The sequence below is a fragment of the Paramisgurnus dabryanus genome, chromosome 20 (assembly GCF_030506205.2).
Source record: "Paramisgurnus dabryanus chromosome 20, PD_genome_1.1, whole genome shotgun sequence".
NCBI lineage: Eukaryota > Metazoa > Chordata > Actinopteri > Cypriniformes > Cobitidae > Paramisgurnus > Paramisgurnus dabryanus.
The window spans coordinates 22,726,711-22,739,111 of NC_133356.1; the positions used below are offsets into that span (position 1 = coordinate 22,726,711).

The 12,401-nt window shown below is 35.5% G+C and overlaps 1 long non-coding RNA gene across 1 annotated transcript; it reads left to right on the plus strand.

The window, feature by feature from the left end:
* Nucleotides 1-10,216: 10,216 nt before the first annotated feature.
* LOC135787252 (uncharacterized) lies at nucleotides 10,217-12,076 on the plus strand. Its single transcript, XR_010547047.2, has 2 exons — nucleotides 10,217-10,569; nucleotides 10,730-12,076. It is a non-coding gene; the product is annotated as an uncharacterized lncRNA (long non-coding RNA).
* Nucleotides 12,077-12,401: the final 325 nt, after the last annotated feature.

Below are 12,401 nucleotides of genomic sequence, written 5' to 3' on the forward strand. Positions count from 1 at the left end.
CCACTTGCACTTACCCTGGATTGTCGGAGCACTACAGAGTTTAGGTCCAACCCTAATCAAACTTACCCACCTGTGACTTTCTGGTGATCATGAAGACCTTGGTTAGCTTGCTCAGGTGTGTTTGATCAGGGTTGGAGCTAAACTCTGCAGTGCTCCGGCCCTCCAGGGTAAGATTTGGGGAACCCTGTCTTAGGGAATAAACTGAAAACCCCGCTCAGATCCACTCCAGTGGAGACATACAGCTTAAACTTTGCTTTTATAGACTTTAACTTGCTTTAACATGAGTGAACTGAATAAAAGGGATGAGAAACAAGGTCCTCACCAATCCTCCATCACATTCGTTTAACACTTATACTTCGGTCCCTTTTTCTGCTGACTTTTGCCTTTCTCTGTTCTTCCTTGATGTAAGAAGGGCCGCAAGGGGGGTCAGGGTTTGCCGATACCCATGGCTGATCAAAGTCCAGGATAACAGGCATAAAATGAAAGAGGCCTGGATGAAAGATGGAGAGAGCAAGACAGTGATGTAAATGGTCTTACCTTACCTGGTGTTACCTGCAAAAAACAGACTCACAAACTGTGAGTTTTTCTCATAGACATTTTTCTGTATAATCTTATTCTGTATATTTACCACTTTCTGTTTTTTTAGATGCACTTAATTATATGTATATATATATATATATTTTTTTTTTAAGTGATTACATTATTGAGCACATTGTGAGTCAAAATCCTAAAAGTAATGTTATAGCCACAGATAATTGTGTAATAAACTATTGTTTTATGTAATACAAATATTGTCCAATTATTGTTGTATGTAATTTGTTCCCATGCTATTTTGTTAAACATGCATTTAGTCTAAAAATATATAATTTGAGCTCATTCCAGCTTTTGCTAATTCAGAATGCGAATGTAATCTACTGTCAATGGGAAAAATACCAAGATAACAAAAACCTATGGTCTCTAAACAAAACACAGCACTAGCAGCTCCCTGTTATAATTTAACATCCATTTACTGTGCTGTAGTTATGAAAGCGATAATGTTTTCCTTCAGGAGTCTTCTTTATCCTTTAAACATTCTGCGAGTCTCCACTTTAGATGAGTAGATAATTATGTGGATGTTTCTAGGAACGAAGCTTCGTTTAAAATCAATTGTACAAAGTCAAATTCATCTGTGGTTTTGAGTCATCATCCAGTAAAAGCATTATAAGGACATCAATTGTTTACAGAGGATCAGTGCAAGATCATTGCATAAAATCCTTAGGAAAACCCAAAAAAGGTAACTGCACACTGAATTCTACCAGAAAGCGTCAACAAGGTGCGTGTTGGATGGTCAAGGCTGGTAATATGAAACAAGATCTGCAACCCATTTTTCTGCAATAATATATATATTTTAATTATCTGAGTGAATCAGGATGTCCAGTGAGAAAAAATATAAAATGAAAAAAATTGTTAAGAAAATAACCCAGAATTTATGGAGTGTATTGGATAACATAATATCTAAAAGAATAATCAGACTTTAATGAAGATCTCATATTTTCAATCTGATGAATACACAGTCCCTGTCCTTTTTATGCTTTTACTGGTGATGACTCAAAACCACAAATAGATGTTATTTATATGCTAAGCACGTTATTGCATTTGTTGACTAAAACCTTTTTCTTTTGGATTAACATGCATTGATGATTTGTCCCCAATAACACCAGCAAACTGTTTGAGGGTAAACAAACAGGAGAGATTTTGTCGTGACGCTAACTAACTCGACTGACTAACTAAATTCTTAGCCTCTCTCACCAGTTTGAGGTGGGCGACATGTGGGACTCCAAGCGTGACTCCATTATGCCACATTTGCACTATGTGCTGAAAATCAAAAGTTCATGGAACCAGATTCAATTCGCGAGTTGAAATCAATAAGTTTTGAAGTTAAGATCTCTGTACAAGACAATGAAATTAGAGAGCAAAGCACAATTGAAAACACTGATATCATTCCCAGTGGACACTCAAGATAAACTTTTGTGAAATAATAACAATCAAAACAAACAAAAATGGGCTACAGTACATCAAATTTGTGGGCAAAGAGACAAATCCATTTAAGTTTCTTTTATCTTTGCCTTTATATTTCTTGCTGTTTTTCTTTAACTGCATATTGAATGTCAGCATGAAAAATAAGTCTTTTAATTCTCTTCTAATCATAAATTCTCTGGGTGTTGTGGAGGGTGAGAGGGGCTATTTTACAAACACACGCAGCAGATTGTCTCAAGTCATTTTGGAAGGAAGCTGAAGCAGGTAGCTCAGGATTAAATCCCTCTGAAGAGACCCTCATAAATATTCATGCCCCACATTCCTTCTCTCTAACGCTCTTTGACAGAGACGCTTATTAAATTCTCATATACTTTAAAACCACAGTGACATTCAGCCAGCGAAGGCTCCCAATAACCTTGTTAGCTTATGTAAATAACAAGCCAGTGAGCACATATTTAAAACAAACCCATCAGAACACGCATCCCATTCCTCTGGCACAGATTAGCTGCTCACTTACAATCCCGGGACAAACAGATGAGAGAAATGGACAGAAATGACAAATTTTTGTTTTCAGTGGGAAAAAATTACATACACTATTCGAAAAAGCCAAACAAGCCAAACTTTGGAGAAAGTTTCTTAAAAACAAATAACATGCAGCCACACACACAGAGAGAGGGAGAAAACAGAATCTGAATTGATGTTTTTATGTTTTGTATAGCTTTTATGAAACATTTGCCAGCAAACTCTGAAATGCTATTTGATTGCAATGCACAGCAAAGAAGAGTTAGGCAGCACTTTAACCACGAGTGTGCATTAACCAAATAATACTAAAAAGACACCTTTGAATTACTGTAAGATCTGATTCGTTCTTGTTGTTTAAAACATGTCTAATTTAAAATGATGAGGCTAATGTTTTATGTCATATATGTTACCTTGGACCACAAAACCATTAAGGGTACATTTAATATTGAGATTTATACATCATCTGAAGGCAGATTAAATCTTTCCATTGATGTATAGTTTGTTAGGGCAATATTCAAAAATCTGAGGGTCTGAGGGTCCAAAAAAATCTAAATATTGAGAAAATCGCCTTTAAAGTGGTCCAGGTTAGGTTCTTAGCAACACATAACATTACCAATCAATCATTGTGAATAGTTAACATAACTTATAAAAACTAGTTGAAGTTGTTTATCTTAATTTTTTAAGGTAACGTAGCATAAAAAATATATGTGATTTGACAAAATTGCTGCATTTTTTACAGTGTATAAATAAACCCATGCTATGTTTTAAGATTATAACGTTGTATGTATACTGGTTAACTTTCTGTGGCTTTCTCTGTGCTAAATCTAAAATGAAAACAGTTAAATTGATCATTCTTAATGCTTTTTCAATTTACATATTGGGCTGTGAACTTGTTGACAATAACTATTTTTTATTGGAACAACATAGTCGAGTAACTTAAGTTTTGTTTTGAAAAGATATCGACTAGGAGATAGTCATGCAACCCCTAACTTCATAGTTGCGGTCCTGTATACCTCAGTGGTAAACATTGCGTTAAAGTTGGAAAAAACCCAGGGAACACATGTACTGATAAAAATCTATACATTGTAATGCACTGTAATTCACTTTGGATAAAAGCGTCTGCAAAATGCAAAAATGTACAGCATTCGGTTTCAAGGTTTTCCCTTTTTTTGGAGAATGAATAAAAGAACTGAAGCTGTAACCATCTTATCCCACCTTACAAATTGTTTCAGGCTTCGCTACACATGGCAAATGCCTCTTTTAAAATGTATTAAAGGGCCCATTTTCATTTTATAAGTCTCATCAGTAGCCTAACAAAAGCCGTTTCATTCCACATCATGCATGGGTCACCTCATGATGACTGAAATATTGAGATCACGTGACTAGGCAAAAAAAGTAACTCTTCTGTTAGATGTGTGTGCACGTTAAATAAATTAATAATGTCTGACTACAAATATTAATTATACAGAACAATGACATTGGTAACCAAAAACTTTTTGACTTATTCGTGAATTTTGTTCACTTGTTCACACATTTAAATCATAACCATCTCTGGTGCACTGACAGGTCAAAGTCACAAAACAAGTCCACCTCAGCCTCTGGGAGCATTCAGACGTCATTACTGTGTAATTATGTGTTTGTAATCATGTTATTACTGTTCACAAGTTACCTTTGGCAAAATAGCAGGGGTTATCTAGGGGTCTAAGTGAGAAAGTGACAGGTTTATCCCCTCAGACAGGATTATTAAGCAACATAAAAGAGGAGGGATGAAGGATGAGAGGTAAAGAGAGATGAGAACTAGATCAAAGAGGTCAAATGGGTTTATGTCAGATTTTGACGTCAATCCGACGTCAGGTTTATGTCGGGTTTTGACATCAATCAGATGTCTGTTTATGTCGAAGTTTGACGTCAATTTGAGGTCAATCCGACTTAATTTTTTGTTGGGTTTTGAGGTCAATTCGACGTTGGATTTATGTTGGGCTTTGAGGTCAATCCGACTTCATTTTTTGTTGGGTTTTGAGGACAATTCGACGTTGGATTTATGTCGGGTTTTGACGTCAATGCAACGTTGGATTAATGACGGATTTTGACATCAATCCAACTTCAGATTTATGTTGTGTTTTGAGGTCAACCCGAGGTCGGGTTTATGTCGTATTTTGACGTCAATCCAACATCAGATTTATGTTGGGTTTTGAGATCAATCCAACGTCATTTTTGATCTGGTTTTGAGGTCAATCCGATGTTGGATTTATGTTGGGTTTTGAGGCCAATCTGACTTAATTTTTTGTCGGGTTTTGAGGTCAATCAAACATTGGATTTATGTCGGCGTCGGGTTTATGTTGCGTTTTGACGTCAATCCGACGTCGGGTTTATGTCGGGTTTTGACCTCAATCCGACATCAGGTTTATGTCGGGTTTTGACGTCAATCTGACGTCGGGTTTACATTGCGTTAGATGGAGTGCTTGAACATCACACAATGCTGTTTTTATTAAGAGATTTGAAGTGTTCATCAGGTTTATCCCCTCAGACAGGATTATAAGGGACATAAAAGAGGAGATATGAAGGATAAGAGGTAAAGAGAGATATGAGAACTAGATAAGGTCAAATGCAGTTACAATAAGCAAGGAATGCATGATTAAAACATTTGCTTAAATTAAAAGCCTAGATGTACTTGACCTTTTTTAAACATTAAGAGGCAGTTCTATTGCAGATGAGATTGAGAGCATATAAAAGTGGATGCTCTAATTGTATCCAATTTAGACAAAAAAGAAAATTAGCATCTTATTTTAAAATAGGAATCAGAGAGATCAGCTTTTTTGATGAGGGTTTATAAGGAGTGCAGAAAACCCTGCATATTTTAACCATTTCTAAACCACCACAGCACAAAGCTTTCATAATGAAACATCACTACTGACTTTTATCTCTGCACCCCATGACTACACTCTGGGACCTTGTTTTGACAATCAGGGTTCATTTGCATCAAAATAAAAATTTGTCATCATTTATTCACATTCATATTTCACATTCTTATGATTTTCTGTCAATCTACACAGTAATTATGACCTAGTCAGTGAAAATCCAGCTAAAGTTTGTAATTGTTTTCTACATAAAATTATCCTATATAATGTAGAGAACATTCTGTGAAAATATAACCTTGATATCTTTAATCAATGTGAAATCAAACTTTTGGGCTCATAATCTCTTAATATTTACATTATGAAACTTTATCTCAGATTGCATAGGATTGCAATTGTATCAATTTATTCATCCACCATCCTTCTGCATCTCAGTTTAATTTGCATAACTTAATAAGAAAATCTAGAGCTTGTTAGTAGTTTTGTTAATACCATGCTGGTAGTTTGCGTATTTTAGCGTATGTGTTGAGGTCCCGATAAAGGCTTTATGAAGTCCCAAGATACAAAGAGCCCATCTGTAAACTAGGGCAAGCTGAGGGTTCACTCTGGTTTAATTAACATCAGGCTGCTCTGTGGACACCTGCCAGCAACAAACCTGCCAGGACAATCGACATTCCCCAGCATAACTGTTGTTTGATTAGCCCAGGATGGGTAACCATGGTGAGCACCCACCAGTTATGTGTTTTGAATAACAGCACAGTGATGGTGAAAACCCCAGAAATGCTCCTAAAGGTGCGATGTTTATTATTTGTTTTGTGCTGGTTGATTTGTTCCGGTCTCCAGGCTGATGGACACCTATTGATGCTGATGCAGCGCCATGCAAAGCCCCATATTTTAAGAACCACTGCTTTATTACATTAATAGTGCATTTATGGTGCTTGAAATGAGACTGCAACAAAATGACACCATAATGTGTCGAGCTTCATTTATCCAACAAAGACAATGTGTGCAATAGAAATTTTAGTTAGTTACGGTTATCTGCTCCAGCCCTCGCAGTCAAACTTATGATTTAAAATGTTCATTTTTATTGCATATAAGGCTCTTCTGGTTTTTAGTATCTGTATAGCCATGTTGAAACCTCTTGATGTTATTGATGGCATGTAATTATGAGGTCTGGATTATTGCATTGCACATAGAGGCAGACTGAACTGGAATCTGTGTTCGTGATATGTAATCCAGTCCGTAAAAACCCAGCTAAAGTCATTTCTTATGATTTGCTGTTTTATACATAAAATCATATAATGAAAATATATTAATATTGACTGAGTAAGGTCATATTGGGAAATCACATGAATGAAATCAAACTTTGATACTCCTACAGTACATTATGGAGTTAAGTCTGGATTTCACAAACAGGACATTTGACATTAGATGTGGCCAAAGTCACAGGTGATAAAGGCAATGGATGTTTGTGACTGAGATCAGGGCTGCGTTCTCCGAAACTACCTTAACGCTACGTCGTTCTTAAGTTGTACCTTAAGCTGTACCTTATCGCTAATACGTGTTTGCCGAAACGCTCTTAGTTACGTATACCTTCTGTAAGTCATACGTTCGTAAGGTTGGTCTGGAGCACTCTTAGCTATACCCCAGGTAAAAAAGTAGTATACTTTAGTGTATTAGAAATATGATTGAAGTACATGAAGTATAAAACAAGTATGCTTCTACTTGTTGTACTTAATTTAAAGAGTATTTAATATGTACTTTTTAAAAGTATACTTCCAAAAAGATGTAATTAAGTTCAACTTAACAGTCCAAAAAATAAGTATACTAATTTACCAGTAATTCAATTATTTTTAAAATGTACTTTTGGAAAGTATACTTCAAAAAAGATGTAATTAAGTTCAACTTAAGAGTCGAAAAAATAAGTATACTAATTTACCAGTAATTAAATTATCTTTTAAGTGTACTTTTTGAAAGTATACTTCAAAAAAGATGTAATTAAGTTCAACTTAAGAGTCCAAAAATAAGTATACTAATTTACCAGAAATTCAATTATCTTTTAATTGTACTTTTTGAAAGTATACTTCAAAAAAAGATGTAATTAAGTTCAACTTAAGAGTCCAGAAAAATAAGTATACTAATTTACCAGTAATTAATTTATATTTTAAATGTACTTTTTGAAAGTGTACTTTGTTGTCAATGTATTTTAAATTGTATAGAAGTTTATTTTTTTTAAGTGTATTAAATTTGACATACTTAGAGTGACAATTCAATATACTTATGGGAAGTATATTTTTTGGAAATTAATTGTTAATTTACTTTTTTAAAGTGTACTATGATCTCACTTCATTAGAAGTGTGACTTCTGTACACTTTAGGCTATACGGTACACTCTAAAATAAGTGTATTTTTAGTTGCATATCAGAGTACTTTCATAAAATACGTTAGAATAATAAAATGTATACACTGCATCAAAAGAGCTGTATCCGGACAAATACGGATGGGAAATCCCTGCTAAACTTTAGGTTTGCCAGATAAATGAGGCAGAGTGCTTGGAAACGTACTCAGAAGTAAACTCGTGAAACATCCAGAAACCTTGTGTATAGGAACTGGTGGAAGTTTCCAGGAATCCTCAAAGCTGGATGTGAGGAGTGCTGGTTGTGAGGTGTGAAGGGTTAATGACAGAGGTGCTGTCTCTGTTTTCAAAGCTGGGTGGGAGGTTCGAGGCAGCACATAACATAAAAACTGGATAAAAACATTATATATCTACAAGTGGGTTTACTAAATACATGTATTATTATGCTAATGTGATTTAATTGATAAAGTTTTTTTCATTTTAAGAAAATCTGAGCATCACTGAAAATAACTGTCAACATGTTTGTCAACTAAACATGTTTTGTAAACGTTATACATTTTATAAAAATATTTTATATTTTTATTATTGATAAAGTATAAAGAACAAATCCGTGTGAAAACGCAGATTATAAAAAGTACATAAAGTGCCAGCAGAGGATCCAAAATAATGAAGAAAAAAAAAACATTTGAAACATCCAATGCATCTTGGAACTCGTAGTCAAATTTACATCTGCAGCATGTGAACGCCAGGGCAAAAGACTTCAATTCCCAGAATGCACCTGCACCCACCCATTCATTCCCACCAATCAGGATCAACGGCATTATTCAAACAGCTACTGAGTGACTCGGTTTTCGTTTTCATGCTAAACAGTAAGGCTGAGGTAAGTTTGACTTTCATTCCTCTACATCGCGCAGATCTGTTCCGTATTTGTTCCTATTTTGTTCTTCACTGTGATTATTTTTGTCTTTATGCGAGAAGTGTTTTAATTTAAAGCACACACAGGAAACATTAAGAGTATACACTGTGACTGTACACAGTAACTTAACGTTAGTAAGTTCAACATGCGGTTTTTCAGTGAGCAAAGTTACATGCAAAATGCCTGATAAACGAATCAATTCGATGTTTAAAACTTAAATAAAACTGCAAGATTACTTGTGTTGGAGATGTTCAGCTAACTGTATCAAATGGCTCTTTCTGCTATTTTAAACGATATAGACGATCTCTTGTTGTTTAAAAGCTCATTGCTGTAGTTCTGATAGATGCTGCTTATTTTGCAAGCCTGTTTTAATAGCTTTATTCTGTTTAGTAACCAACTTAAGCCAGCTTCACGTTAAGTTTAAGATAAACTAACGTTAGATGCTGTTGTAAAGAAGCTTGGAGTCAAAATATATTTTAAAGTTGTATGATTGCCTTCTTTTTTAATATGATGTCTATCCATGTTTGTGTTTACAGAGGTCATGTACCATGTGGTCGACCTTGCTGATGCTGAAGAGGTTTCTGTGTTAAAATGATGTAAGTTTAATCATTAATCTTGTTTTAATTCATGCCCATGTCATGCTGGCTACCACCAGTCAAATATCGCATACAATTAAAAATACTATTAATCACCTATAAAACCTTAAATGGCCCAGCACCTTCGTATCTTAGAGAATTAATATCAGAATACAATCCAACACGTACACTGCGGTCACAAAATTCTGGTCTCTTAATTATTCCTAGAATATCAAAAGTGTCTAAGCTCTGAAATGATTTGCCAACTGATGTCTGTGAATCAGACACAGTCAATCACTTTAAATCTAAAGGGACACTTCACCCATTTGTATTAAAGGAATAGTCTACTCATTTTCAATATTAAAATATGTTATTACCTTAACTAAGAATTGTTGATACATCCCTCTATCATCTGTGTGCGTGCACGTAAGCGCTGGAGCGCGCTGCGACACTTCGATAGCATTTAGCTTAGCCCCATTCATTTAATGGTACCAATCAGAGATAAAGTTAGAAGTGACCAAACACATCAACGTTTTTCCTATTTAAGACAAGTAGTTATACGAGCAAGTTTGGTGGTACAAAATAAAACGTAGCGCTTTTCTAAGCAGATTTAAAAGAGGAACTATATTGTATGGCGGAACAGCACTTTTGTGAGTACTTCGACTCGGCGCAGTAACACCCTCCCTCTCCCATTATGAGAGGAAGAAGGGGAGCGGATTTTTCAGGCGAGTTGAAGTACTCCCAAAAGTGCTATTATGCCATAAAATATAGTTCCTCTTTTAAATCCGCTTAGAAAAGCGCTACGTTTTATTTTGTACCACCAAAATAACTACTCATCTTAAATAGGAAAAACGTTGATGTGTCTGGTCACTTCTAACTTTATCTCTGAGTGGTACCATTGAATGAATGGGGCTAAGCTAAATGCTATCGAAGCGTCGCAGCGCACGCACACAGATGATAGAGGGATGTATCAACAATTCTTAGTTAAGATAATAACATATTTTAATATTGAAAATGAGTAGACTATTCCTTTAAGCCTAGTATCTTTAGAACCCCAGTCATGTTTTTGAATGTTCGTGCATCATTTCCTGAGACAGGAGAAATACAGATTTCAGTGTTGCACTTTCTTCTTTCAACGATGTAAAAATCATCATTTTGCATCATTGAAAGAAGGAAGTCCAATATCTTTGTTGAGGGGGTGAGACTACAAACACCCCTTTTTCAGTCATATAGGCACCAAATTCGAAATGTATGTTACATTTCCACTACAAATATGAGACACTTTCAATAAAGATTAATGTTTCTACGGGTGAAATGGTCCATTAAAGCAGTGGTTCTCAATCTTGTTCCTGGGGACCCCCTGCTCTGCACATTTTGTATGTCTCTCTAACCTGACACACTTTGCTTAGTTCATGGAGCTCTCATCTAATGAGCTGATGATTAGAGTCAGGTGTGTTAGATAAGGAATACATACAAAATGTGCAGAGCAGGGGGTCCCCAGGAACAGGATTGAGAACCACTGCATTAAAGGATAATTCTGCCATTTAACACTTTGAGTCTCATTTCCAAGAGAAGTCAATGGAACTTTACAAAATGCCAAATAAAACACGACAGAAACTGTATTTTGCTACACTACTTGTTTTTAATCATCAACGAAAACCACAAACCACTCGGTTTTAAAAATGAACGTTAAGTGTTGTTTTAATGACATGCTTGTGCATGGCCCTTGACCTCCATTCTGAAGCAGTCAAGAGACGCTTCTAAACAAGTCAAAAAGTCAAGACATGACCCATTGTCAAAATTTCAGTGACCATCACTGTAGTTCATCCAAAACAAACCAGAAATGAGACTCAAAGTGTTTAATACCGGAATTATTCTTTAAGACTTTTTTCTTTAACAAAGCATTCACATATTTTGACTAGTATATTATACTTATCTCGCAAAAGTTAGCTTGTACAGAACAAAGCATTCACATAACTTGTCTAGGTAATTTACTAATGCCGCAATAGCTAGCCTGTCTGGAACCGAGCATATATTAAAACACAACACTGTGTAACACTTGCATTACATGTGAATGGCCCCTACACTAATAGGATTTTGTTTCTCTCTCCCTGTCTCGTCCTCAAACCCGAGGACATTGAGACAAACGGACCAGTTCCGGCTGCCGTGGAGGTCAACACACCACTGATCTACTGGCTGCCCTTCAACGTGATGCCCAGCCGATGCCTGACCACCGACGGAACCCGCTAAATCTCCTTATCCGTTTACATCCCATATATATATGTGTATATCTTTTCCTCCTAGGACTTTTTGTTCCTCCCTGAGGTTTTTCTCCTAGGGGTTTTTCAACCTCGGGGAGTCAACCAACATTGGCTTAACTTAGCACCCTCTTTTATACGAGACATTATTAATTTGCTCGCTTGTAAAGTTTATTCATAGCCGCTGTATTTTGCTACTTATATTGTCTGTTGATTTTTCTATGTTTCCCCTGCTTCTTTTAATGTAAAGCTGCTTTGAAACAACTACAAATTGTGAAAAGCGCTATATAAATAAAATTGAAATGTCTCTTTCCTGTTTTACAGATGCAGTGAGGGAGTGATTTCCCAACATCGAGGTGGCAGAGATCCGGGACCTTCTACGGAGGAAGTGCAACAATGCCAGTTACAAGGCCTCCAGTAGTTCAAATCAGAGCTAGATGTGCATATAGTACAAGTTGTTCGCAATTGTTCTCTTCCCGGCATTTCAAAGAAAGTCGACTGTTTAAGGTTCCCATTTTGCCAATATCTGTTTTGTGTGTTACTTTTGTGTCAATAATAAAGATCCTTTTTTGAAATGCAGTTTGTAATCTGTTTGTGTGCATTTGAACTGAATTTTTATATAATACACTTGTAGTGTAATTGCAATATTCATGCTTAAGTATAACAAAATGGGGATAAAAGTACAAATTAAATATACTTAAAATATAAAAATACACTATAATAATATTGCACTGAAAGTACGTCTTTATGATATTTAGGTTGTAATTGAACTTCACTTTAAAAACATTATTATTGTCATAGTGGGACACTTTAAAAGCACTAAAAATAGTTAGGAAGTGCATTTGTAGAGCACTTGAAATATTACAGAAGCATACTAAATTAACATAGTTTATACTAATTATAA